General features: G+C 36.6%; 1 long non-coding RNA gene across 1 annotated transcript; it reads left to right on the top strand.

The window, feature by feature from the left end:
* Window positions 1-6415: 6415 nt before the first annotated feature.
* On the top strand, window positions 6416-12546 carry LOC149104994 (uncharacterized). The gene is made up of 2 exons (XR_016201385.1): window positions 6416-8087; window positions 10608-12546. It is a non-coding gene; the product is annotated as an uncharacterized LOC149104994 (long non-coding RNA).

Here is a 12546-nt window from a genome sequence, read left to right as displayed (position 1 = left end):
AAACGGTTGCCCCAATGGGAGATGATGCTTGAAAGACATTTTGCTTAAACTGAACGAAAACTGTGCTTTGATGATTCACAAAATCCCCGTCAGCGTAACACGTTAAGACGCACTCGCTGCGTAATGAATATATATTTTTTTTTGGCGAGAAATGCAAGTGCGGGGGGGGGGGGGGGGGGAAATGATGTCTAAAATACATTTTGCCCCATCATGATGCAATGAGTAAAAATCATCTACTTAGCATATATTTGAGTAACAAGAAATTTTTCGAATCACCCCAAACCCCCCAAAATATTTTTATATAAGTTGTTTACAAAATACGACATATTTATGGTCAGTACATGAAAGAGCCGAATTTTTTGTTCCTTTTTTTCTTCAACTAACATCAATTTGGAGCGCAGTTTTCAGCCTTTGTCTGCCTTACAAAATTTGCGCTAAGCAATAAAGACTAATATTATTAAACGTAAAACGCCAGGTCGACATTTTCTTAGTGCTTTCCTGAGAGGGCATTCAGTTTTTGCAGTCAAATTGAAAACGTTTCAAGAGGTAAATTAATTTAATGGATTTAATTTCATGCAAAACGATTTTTCCGACAAAGGCCATTGTTCACAAAATACCAATACAAAGCTCTGTATGAGAAAAGAAATTTCAAATTTTACCAAAAAAACTGTTTCGATGCTTTTTTGCAATTTTACAGACTCGCTTGTTTTCTGCGTGTTCAACAATTCAGACACGTTTTTCTAATCAAATTGACCTGCACATTAACCTTTTTACAACAAAAGAAAGGAAGACGCACAACAAAACACAAAAGCTAATTTCACATACCTTGACCAGCCTGAGAAACAAGAATAACCACGAAGATAAAAACGAACAGTTGTTCTACTGGGAAGTGACGCTCCGAAGACATTGTGCTTAATTAAACTGAACGAAAGTTGTGCTTGGATGATTCACAACTTCTACGTCAGTGTTACACGTTAAAACGTGTTCGCTGGCGTAATGAATAGCCGCTTTTTTGTGAGGTAGAGAAGGGGGGAGAGGGGGGCGGGGACGGGATGTCTAAATATCATTTGTCCCAACCTGATGTAGTGGGAATATATAATAAGCTTATATTTGGGTAACAATGAATTGCCCCTCCACCCAAGCCCAGAACAATTTTTTGATATAAGTTATTTATTGTCATTGTATACATGTATAACTCGAATTGCGAATTTTCATATCCGAACACTGAGCGAATTTTTTCGTTCCTATTTTTCCAACGATTTTAAGCGCATTTTTCAGAGTTTTTCTGCCTGACCAGCACAATTTGCGAAAAGTAATAAAGAACTAAATTTATTGAAATAACAGTCCAGGTCGAAATTTTGTTAGTGCTCTACTGAGAAGGCATTCAGTTTTCGCAATCAAAAGTTAAAATGAATTGAACCTGGAATTGGGAATGAATTTAAACTTGGGTCATGTAAAATGTTTTTCCCGGCAAAAGCCTGTAAAATATACATACAAAACTCTGAACGAGAGAAAAAAATTCCAATTGAATTGTAACAAAAACATCTTACTTTGAAGCAATCGTTTTGCACTTGTACAAACAACACTCGCTCGCTGCTTACGAGTACCACACTCCACTCAGTGCGCGTTTTTCGACGTGAAATCGACCCACACAGTAACGTTTTTAAAACAAACGAAAGCAAGACGCAGAACAAACCAGAAACGTTAGTTTCACATACCTTGACTGGCTTGAGAAACAAGAACAGCCACGAAGATAGAAATGAACAGTTGCCCAACTGGGAGATGATTCTCCGAAGACATTGTGCTTCAACTGAACGAAAATTGTGCTTGGATGATTCATAAAATCCACGTCAGCGTTACACGATAAAACAAGCTTAGAGATTCGGACAGTTACTTATTTCACCTGGGGGGGGGGGGGGGGGGGGAGAGAAGACTGGTAAGAGGTGTTGTCAATCGGATTTGTACTAAATAATATAATAGAATTAGAAATTGGTTAAGATGGTTGCGAGGATAATAAAATTTTTCTCCTGTCCCCTTAGGTTCCCACTCCTTGCTAAAATATGATATTTGCCCTTAATAATTTAGCAGTATTGGAAGTTGGTTTACATGGTTATGGAGATAAGAAAATATTCCCTAACCCCCTTAGCGTCCCCCCCCCCCCCCCTCCCCTTTACTTCCTACCCATTACGAACCTACAATGTTATTACGCTGTTGACTCATTTATTGAACGCATCTGTCTTTTTTTGCTTGAAACGAATTTTTCAGCCCGACTGTTTCGACTTAAACTTGACATTTTCAATTTACAGCCATGTTTTCAAACGTGATTCGCGTGAAATAATTTACGGTAAATAATAATTCACCATGAATTTATTAAAATCAAAAATCGGAAGCGAATTACGTTGCTCCCTTAGTTCCTTCTTATTTTGGCATTCAGTTTGGCAGTGAAATGTTTAGACCCTTGATATATTCTAGTCGAGACCAGTTATCCAAATTAATTAATTTGCAATTTGGTGGGCTGTATATGCTCTTCATTGTATCTCAACAAACAATGGCAGCGACTTCAAGCTTACCTCCACCTGCCAGTACTCTCTCCAAGCAAAACGTCCCAAATGCGATCAGCAGAAAGTATTTGGCTGATGTTTCCCTCTCATATTAGTAATCTTCGGGCAACCCAAAGACTCCACTGTACAAAGAGTGCGGTTCAGCCGATGAGCCCCTTCGCAAGGCTGCTCTGGTCTTAACGCGTTGCCGAGTCAACCACTAAGATTTTTTTCCTTTATGCTTTATGACAGAACTGTCAACTGATCGCGACTCAACTTTGCGTCCTTGATATTGACGTGACATTAGTTTTGATTAACGTCGCGTGAATTTTTAATTTTCACATAATTTTTACTATTTACGTTGCGATTCGTTCGCAAACCTAACAGATTGGTGACTATATTAGCTAAACTCGGTGACCGATACCAAAATTACTCCTCATCCTCCTAAATTTAAAAGACTATGATTTACAGGACACGTATATGGAGGAAATAAAACTCACAGAGACAACAAAATTCTTTGAAATACCTGCACGTTTAGTCTACAAGACAAAAGCCGTCCAGAGGGGGTCAACTTTGGTACAAAATGCCTTCGATCTTGTGGTCTCATATACATAATCGTAAAAAGAACCTTTTAGAGAATATTGTTCAACACGTACACACATACATACATACACACACACACACACGCACACACACGCACACACACGCACACACACATACATACATACATACATACATACATACATACATACATACATACATACATACATACATACATACATACATACATACATATATACGTTTATTTGATAAGTAGGTTTAAAATAAGCAACTGTACAGCTGATGTGGACCTACTACTACTAAGTCTAAATAAGAGAAACAGAAATTTACAATGTCGCCTTAGTTCAATAGCTTCAAGTCGCTTTCAATCGCATTTGTCCGTGTACTGATGAAGTAACTATATTATTCAGAAGCATATTTCTAAATTACTAAGCACACGTTTGAACACATATTGCATAACTTTAGACTAGCACCCGAACCGACGAAACGAAGTCGGGAACCTAACGAAACCACCGAACCAAGCGAAACGAAACGAGCGAAACTAGTGACACGAAACGAAATCCAATCGAAATCAAATCGAAGTAAGCGAAAACTGTTATCATTATTGCCGGCTAACAGTAACATAAACATCACGGTAGTGAAAGTCTATATTTCCAACCTCCTATTCCGACTAGCACTCTGATTAGACCGAATAACCTTCAGGCTGGATACTCAAACGGTTCCTGCTTCACCCTGTTCATTGTTTTCTCGGTAGCTGTTATCCGAACATTACTTAATTAACCTGAACAGCATTCCAAGTAGTCTGAATAAAGCCCATGTTAGTCTGCTCGTGGTAAGCTCTGAATAATGAAAACGTGTTTCTGATATATATATTTTTAGTGATATCGTTTCCTTTCGCTTGTTAATTGTTTCGATCATTTCAGCTGTTTCGAAGGACGGGTAGTTTCGTTCGTTTTGGCAGTTTCGCTTCGATCGTTTCATTTGGATATTTTCGTTTCGTTATTTCGGGTTTTAGTACAAATGCCGTACATAATAATTGGTCGATTTTGTTGATGGTAAATTCAATTTTATAATTACTGTGGTACCTTTTCCATGACAGAAAAGAAAAATATGACCTGCAGCAAGTACGACGTGCCTCGTTTTAGCCATGTTGTAGGCGGGACTTTAGGTTAATATCATTCGATTTTGCGAGACTAATTAACACTTCACCCAACAGTGGAGCGTTCGGATTCAGTAAAACCTCATCATCGTACGAAGCATCTTTTCTTGTTGGAATCACAACCTTTGAAAGCTTCACACACGGATTCGTGTTTCCATTGTAGGTCACCTATTCCAAGCATATTTGCAGAACTTGTCCGACTCCATTTCAGTCGTTTTCGATCGCACAAAGCACGCAAGATCATTTAGTCTTCTGTAGTGAAGGAAAGTCAATATTGACCATTCGCAGCAAGGTTGACTTCATGTATCCATTCTTTACAGTTCCCCAAATTTAAATCAGCATATCATTATTTAAATTGAATGTATATTGATCTATATTATCCTTCTTATTTGTAATCTAATACAGCTTATTTTTCATCGTACAACTTCAATACAATTTCATACACCTTTATACAACTTCATATGCCATCACAACCTTTCATACAGGGGCACGCACAAGTCTTTTTCTTGAAATATCTTTTTTACGACTCAATTTTTTGCTGACTGGGAGACCTAAGGCCACTCGCTGTCATTAAAGAAACTTATTTTCCGACTCTGGGTATATATTTCCCGTGTTTTGTATAAATGCCCTAGAATTACACCCCCAACTGTGCTGGGTGTGTATAGATTCGAGTAATGTGTTTGGTAGCTGGCAAATCTCTACAATGAAGGAAATGTGTTCAATGGGAACCTCATACACCTTCATATACCCCCATCTAGCTTCCTTCGTTTACCTTCATACAGCTGAAATTCCCTACATTTATTTCCTCCATACACCTTAAAGTACCTTCTTTTCCCTTCATACACCTTCATTACACTACCTTTACCTTCCTAAAAGCTTTATCCATCCTTCATACACCTTCATTTTCCTTTATTTACCTTGATACACCTTCATTTCTCTCCTTACACCGTCTTCCCCTTCACTCACCATAATCTTTCTCCATACATCTTAGCTTTGCTTTCATCCACTGACCTTTATTCACCCTGATTTAACGTGGACCTTCACAAATCTTCATGTAGCTCAATATACCGTCATTTTCGTCAAGACATCTCCATTTTTGTTTAAATGATTTACCTTCATAAACTTTCATCCACCCTCATATCCTTTTCATGTCTCTTCATCAGTTTACCTTCATTTACCTTTATTGACTTTCTAACATCTCACTCCACCTTCATACACCCTTATACACCTTCCTTTATCTTCATACATCTTAACTTTCATTCATCCACTGACCTTCGTATATCTTCATCTACCCTCATTCACCTTCAAAAATCTTATGCAGCTTCATAATCCCTTCATTTTCCTAAATACACCCCCCATTTTTTTAAACAATTTAACTTCATAAACTTTCATCCATTTTCATATCCTTTTTATTTATCTTCATCAGTTTACCTTCATTATCTTTATACTCTTTCCAGCACCTCAATCTATCTTCATACACCTTTATACCTATACACCCTCATCCGCCTTCATATCCTTTTCATGTTTCTTCGTCCGCTTACCTTCATCTACCCTTATAGACTTTCTAACATCTCACTCCATCTTCATACACCCTTATACACCTTCATTTTTCCCATACATCTTACCTTTCATTCATCCACTGACCTTCATATATCTTTATCTACCCTTATTCACCCTCAAATATCTTATGCACTGGAAAAGTTGAAAATTTACATGGACATGTCAATTTTAATTTACAGTATGTAAATCTTGATTTACATTCTTTGTAAATTACAATTTACATGTTAGGGTTTTGTAAAATAAAATTCCAGGAAATTTACAGCTTTTAGTACAGCATGTAAATGTTCTGTAAATAGTGATTTACATTGTCTTTGTCGACAATGATCATTTGAAGAACATGTAAAAACCTGTAAAATATTTTACGCACTTTTACAGTATCTGCCTTTGTAAAAAACATGTAAATTGCTTTGCTAAACCACGTGAGGAACGTGTAAATAATTCAAGCGAATGCTGTAAAAAGTCTGGAAATGTTATGTTTGTAACCCTGTAAAAACCATGTAAATGAAAAAAGGGGGCCTGTAAGAAACATGTAAAAACCATGTAAATGAAAAAAGGGGCGCTGTAAGAAACATGTAAAAACCATGTAAATGAAAAAAGGGGGCCAGTAAGAAACATGTAAAAACCATGTAAATGAAAAAAGGGGGCCTGTAAGAAACGTGTAAAAAGCATGTAAATGAAAAAAGGGGGCCTGTAAGAAACATGTAAAAAGCATGTAAATGAAAAAAGGGGACCTGTAAAAAACATGTAAAAAGCATGTAAATGAAAAAAGGGGGCCTGTAAGAAACATGTAAAAACAATGTAAATGAAAGAAAGGGAGCCTGTAAGAAACATGTAAAAACGATGTAAATGGAAAACCTAGAAGTTGCACGGGTGCGACACCGCAATAATTAAGCTGTCTTCTTGTGAACTTTCCGCGCATCCATAACGACAAAATAAAACTAGAATTGTTACTGCACATGCAGGCGTCCCAAGCTTACGTCTCTAGAAAAGAGAAAAATTAATTCTCGGACACGTACGTATTTATTCATGAAGGTCCATGAAAGCGTCACGTGTTGTGTGAGTTCAAGACGGAAAGAGCCCTGGTGACCGAGTTTGAACTGACGCGGAGTTAGGTTAGGCAGGGAACCATAAGGGACACCCAACGACCGTTTCCTCTCGAATGCTTTTCAACGCTGTTTTAGGCTATCTGGTGTACTTTCAAAGCTCTGTAGGTTAATTTTAGGTTGCGCAAAAAAACATTTATCTGTTCGGTTGTTCTAGATGAGCTTGAGTATTCTCGAACTTATTAGGGCTTTTTTGTCCATTTCCGGAAAACGTTAGGTCTTATCGCCTTTCCGAAAATGATAGCTGACTTTTTTTTCGGTACCCAAAATGACATTTTTAACAATCCGAAAACAACAAACATTAAACTTCTCATATCGCGAAAGTTCGAGGTCACAGTTGTGCCCCTGAACCGCTGAGAATGAACGAAATATCATCGATTTAGAGCGTTAAATATTCGGAAACATGAACATTCTACAAGTAAGATTAATACAGCTAAGTCTGCCCTTACATGTTCACTGTTTCTTCGTTTTTTTTTGTTTTGTTTTGTTTTGTTTTGTTTTTTTGGGTGATTTCTACCGTTTTGTGCTTTCATTGCCATCACTGTTATCCCAGTCCCTTTATAAGAGCATACCAGCCTTGTGAGTGTCCGATCTCCAACAAGCAGGAATCAGCGGTCTTCATGTTAGGTACCAGGTTCTCTCGGTTCTCCTGCCATGTTTGGCAGTTCATTGGAACTTGCATCGAACTCGAGCGCTGTTTTAGCGGGCCAAAATCCACTCTACCTTCGCTTCGTCACCGTGCACGGTTTCAAGGCAAAGTTTACCGTTACCCAGAAGTTGAAGATAGCGATTACAGGCAACAAAAACAACAGGTAAGCAAGTTTTGCATAAATTGAACGAGCAGAGTAAAGTAACGTCAAGATACGTAACTATACATTTCGTTTTGCCTTTGGTTGTGAATGTGTCATTATAAAGGAGAAGTTCCATTGCTTGTGGAATCGACTTTGGTGATGTTTACCTGCTGTGCATAAAGAGCTTTATTATCTGTTATTATCTGTTCTCGATAACTGAGCATGAGCATGCGACATTTGTTATTGGCTTATATGCACCTCATGATTCTTTCTGATGCATGCTCTTGTAAGGTTATGTTACCCTCTGATGTGAATGCTAGTAAGCTAAAATGTAATGTGCCATCTTCAGCAGAGAAATTTCTCTTATGCTAGAGTAAGTATTCTGAAGTTACTCAAGTGTCTACAGTTGTACCTACATGCAAGTTACAATATGCTGTTATACACAACTGTACATGGACATTGCACCCACTGGTGCTGATACTGTAGTAAGTTAAATGTTGTGGTATTTTCTTTCACAAAAAAAAGCACTATGATACTTTATAAAGAGGTATGCATGTACCTCAAACTGTCCTGAAAACTACACAGGACTTAAAAAAAAGGAACAGTAACTTGCCCAGGCAGGAAAATCTACTTGTCTTGGACGACACAGTATAGTCAATCGATTATTTCATAACAATCAATAGAAATTAGTCAATGATATCAGAAATCAATAAAAGGATTCGTCATGAGTCATTGATTGTGATCAAATTTTCAATAAGCATTATCAATTTATCTGATACTAGCTTATCTTTTAAGCAACATTTAATAAGAAAGAAATGAACAAAAGATTTAAAGTGAAATATGAAATCATGAATACAATTGCGTAAAAACATAACATTGTATCTCGTAAACAATATTTTGCTGGCTTACATGTATCAGGGACTATGTTTTGGGGGTTTTTGGTAGTGCCTTTGAAATCTACATAAAAAAGTTACAATCAAACATTGTGTTGAGGGACACAATTTTTCTACAGTTTAGGTGAACTAACAAAGAGAGACCAACTTTCAATTGATTCTCTAATGACTGATAAATTTGGTAAAGTCAAACTAATAACTTGAAACTTTTCTAGCATGTGAGTATGAATTTCTTTCAATTGATCAATAGCACTGATAACACTTACATTAATTTCAATTTATTGATTTATATCAATTTATGGATCGATTTCAATCGATTGCCTTACCCTGGGATGACCAGACAGCACTTTAGAGCCCTGTCACAGCTGTACATTTTACTTGTACAAAATTGGGCTCTTACCAAATACATGTAGGTTTCATGTGTCATGCATCTGTTCATGCATCTGTAGCAGGGCAGGAAAAAAAAATTGTAAGTCACTTGCCCAGTGGGCCAGTCAATTTCAGTTTTCACTTGCCCCGCTTAAATATTAGTTGCCAGTGTGGTGGCCAGTAAGGAAATCAGAGGACAAATGCAAATGAGGTACACTCGGATTCCAAACTAATTCTTGCTTTCAACCTAATAATTAACTAATCTTTAGGTCTTAAGTTTTGAAATGGAATGACTGGAAATTATCATTTATCAAGCTGGCATTTTTAGTCAGACTCACAAGACTACTGATGCTACATTGTAATTTCACTTGCCCACTGGGCCACTGGACTTCTATTTTCGCTTGCCCAAGAGCAAAATTTACTTGGCTGAGGAAATCAGACCTGGGTTTTTTCTTGCCTTGAGTAGATCACAGATAACATCAAAATGTGGTAAAAACAAAAAATAATCACATAAGCCATTACCAGAGTGTGTCACAGAATTTGTGAATTTTTCAGGCATGTGTCACTGATGTTTTTACCACATTTTGATGTCTTCTGTGATCTATTACTGAACAGATGCATGACAACATAGAATCTGTCTGCTTCGTAATACATAACAAAGAAACAAAAACAAACTTTTATGACGTCATCTGTACCTTTGTCCACCAATAGAGCATAAGTGCACGTAAGAAACAATCAAATTGTGCCTGCAAATAACTCGACTTATTATTTAAACATTGTTTGATAGGAGTTTGATTTATTGTGCATGAATATTACAATGTAGGAGATAGTGAACATTGAATAGTTACTGCCACAGATTTTGAGTTTAGTTCTTCTACATCATCTGACATTCAGTGCCTTCCAATCAGAGATGCAAATTTTTTGTCACACAGTAGCTACAGATGTAGATGTAAGATCTGTTTGATTGATGAATATTCAGGGTTCAAAATAATGGCCGGTCGACGGGCAATGTCTGGCCAGAATGGTGACTTGACCGGCCAAAAACTTCACTCGCCGGTCATGTTGACCAGTCATGTCATGTTGAGACGGTCATGTTGTTCATTCTTGAATAAACAATCAAATCCCCAACTGTAAATCTGAGAGTTTTTATCTCTTTTTTATTATGACCTCTAACGAAAACATACACCAATGCATACATGTATCTGTTCGAATGGCTAAAGACCATTCGCTTGCTGTTTGTCATACGTTCAAGATCGATAGGAATGCCATTCGAGTGACTGGGGTTAAATCTGTTCAGAAAAATATTAAGCCAATCTTTAAACGGTCTAGCAGTGACTGGAACAAACAAACTATGTTTGTGGGTTTAATTTGGCTCACATTATGTGTACTTGATTTTTTCGTAAATATCTTGACCAGTCAGAAATGAGATGTGACCGAGCTAAAATTACTTTGACCGGTCAACATGACCGGCTACAGTCCGATTTCAAATGTCACAGTACAAATTGGAATGATAAGAAACAAAATAATAACTCCAGTGTAAAATTCGCTGATTGATATCATACATAGAATTTGCTGATTTATACTCAGACATAACTTATCTTATTTAACGAAATATTTTATGTTACTTGTAGGATGAAGTAAAATTGAGAGTGGTCAATACATGCATACTCCTTGGCATTGATGCTTGATCAGGAAAAAATCAGCCACTGAGAAGTCTACAGTACCTATGACTCTATAAGGGGTCCAAGGTCCATTTCTTGAAGGCCCTGGAAACTTTTCAGGCCCACAAAGCCATCTTTAATTGAGCTGTGTCTAAAAACTAAGAGCTGTATATGCCTGAAACTTCTTGTGTGAAGGAAACCTCTGTTCATATTGAGAATAAGCCAATAAAACAGCTCTGTAAGCATAAGATTTCAGATTTTGCTATAGCTTTCTGGGTGCAAAAACTTTTTGGGACCTTCGAAAAATGGGCCCCTGGTGCATTACAGTCTAACATGGTGACCTTCAACACTTTCTGGCATAAATTCAACCACTTTAAACATTATTTTTAATGCTTTGAAGTATCACCTACACTGTACCGGTGTTAGTGAATTAGCATTAAATTTGAATATCTTAGATTGCTAGGTTGATACTTATTGTTCAATACAGCAGCTATAAGATTTCATCATAAAAAGCAAAGGCTATGTTTACATACATGTAGTACCACAACAATAATTTATTAACTTATGATGTGTTATGGGAACTATGGTACTAGATAGGCCTTTCAATTTCAACAGGTTCCTATGAATTTTTGTTTTACAGGACAGTTTTTTTTTATCACAAAAAGAAAAAGTAAAATTTTGAATATTGTTTACAATGAATGTTTTGTCAGGGGTCCAAAATGTTTGTCCTAATTGGATTCCGTACAGTTTTGGAAAAAGAAGGAAACTGTGACTTTGTAAACATAGCCTAAAAGATGTCAGAAGCCTTGTTTTATGTTATGCAATGTAGTATTCCTTTGGCATGAATGTTTTTATGATGAATTTAAAATGTCAATCTCTATCTTGTGGTAAATGTTTTTTCTCCCTATTTTCTGTTATTTCAAAAGAACAATTCACTCTATGAAAAAAGTTGATCAATATTTCACACTTACATTGCAGTAATTTTCATAATATGGTAAAGGTAAAGTCTGCATATGAGCCACGTGGCCCAACAGACTGGAGCTTATCCCGCTTTCTGTAGCAGGAAGCGACTAGGACTATTTCTACTCCCCCTGGATGAGATGCCAGTCCATTGCAGGGTTACCCCACCATTAAATTTGCTGGTACCCACTTATACACCTGGGTGGAGAGGCACTGAGAGTAAAGTGTGTTGCCCAACAACACAACAGAATGTACCCGCCTAGGGCTTGAACCCGGACCGCTCGATCAGGAGTTGAGCGCACTACATGTAACTATGAGGCCATCGTGCCTCCCACATTTTTCATAATAATTATTAAGGCTAATTTAATCCTACATTAATTACTTAGTAAGAAAAAAACAGTTTATTCATTCATTTTATGACAAAGGTATTATCATTATGTTACATTTGACTTTGTGAATTTAGTATATATTTAAGACAGGTATCCATTTCCAAACAATTTTAATTTAGTAATACGCCTAAATTGCAAAATTTTCACTAGTTGTAGCTGACAACAGTATAGTTCTTAATCATTTTATTATTTATGAATTAAATAGAGTTGAATATGACATGGTTTTGCACAATCTTGAAAAGGTCTTGAATTTTAGTAGTCTTCTTGAAAAGTGCTTGAATTCGGTTAAAGGAGCTCAGTCATGGTATTTTAAAATATTTTGGCCATGCACAAAATTACATTTAAGTCGTCTTGTTATGGAGTGAAAGAAAAGAAAACATGTTTTATTTGTTGTAATGTGTACATTGTAAACCTTATTCATGGCATATGAAAACTATTTGAATTTTACTGAGTTTGTTCTGATTGCAATAAATTTCTGATTCTGTATAAATTTGCATGTTTTCTACTATTATAATTAAGGTCAACAGATTTGATTACAATAAAACAGTATATTCCATGTA

The sequence above is a fragment of the Orbicella faveolata genome, unplaced genomic scaffold (assembly GCF_042242905.1).
Source record: "Orbicella faveolata isolate gen_17 unplaced genomic scaffold, um_ofav_v1 contig_34, whole genome shotgun sequence".
NCBI classification, from domain to species: domain Eukaryota; kingdom Metazoa; phylum Cnidaria; class Anthozoa; order Scleractinia; family Merulinidae; genus Orbicella; species Orbicella faveolata.
The sequence above is the reverse complement of the archived record's forward strand: the minus strand, read 5'-3'. Positions and strand labels throughout refer to the sequence as shown.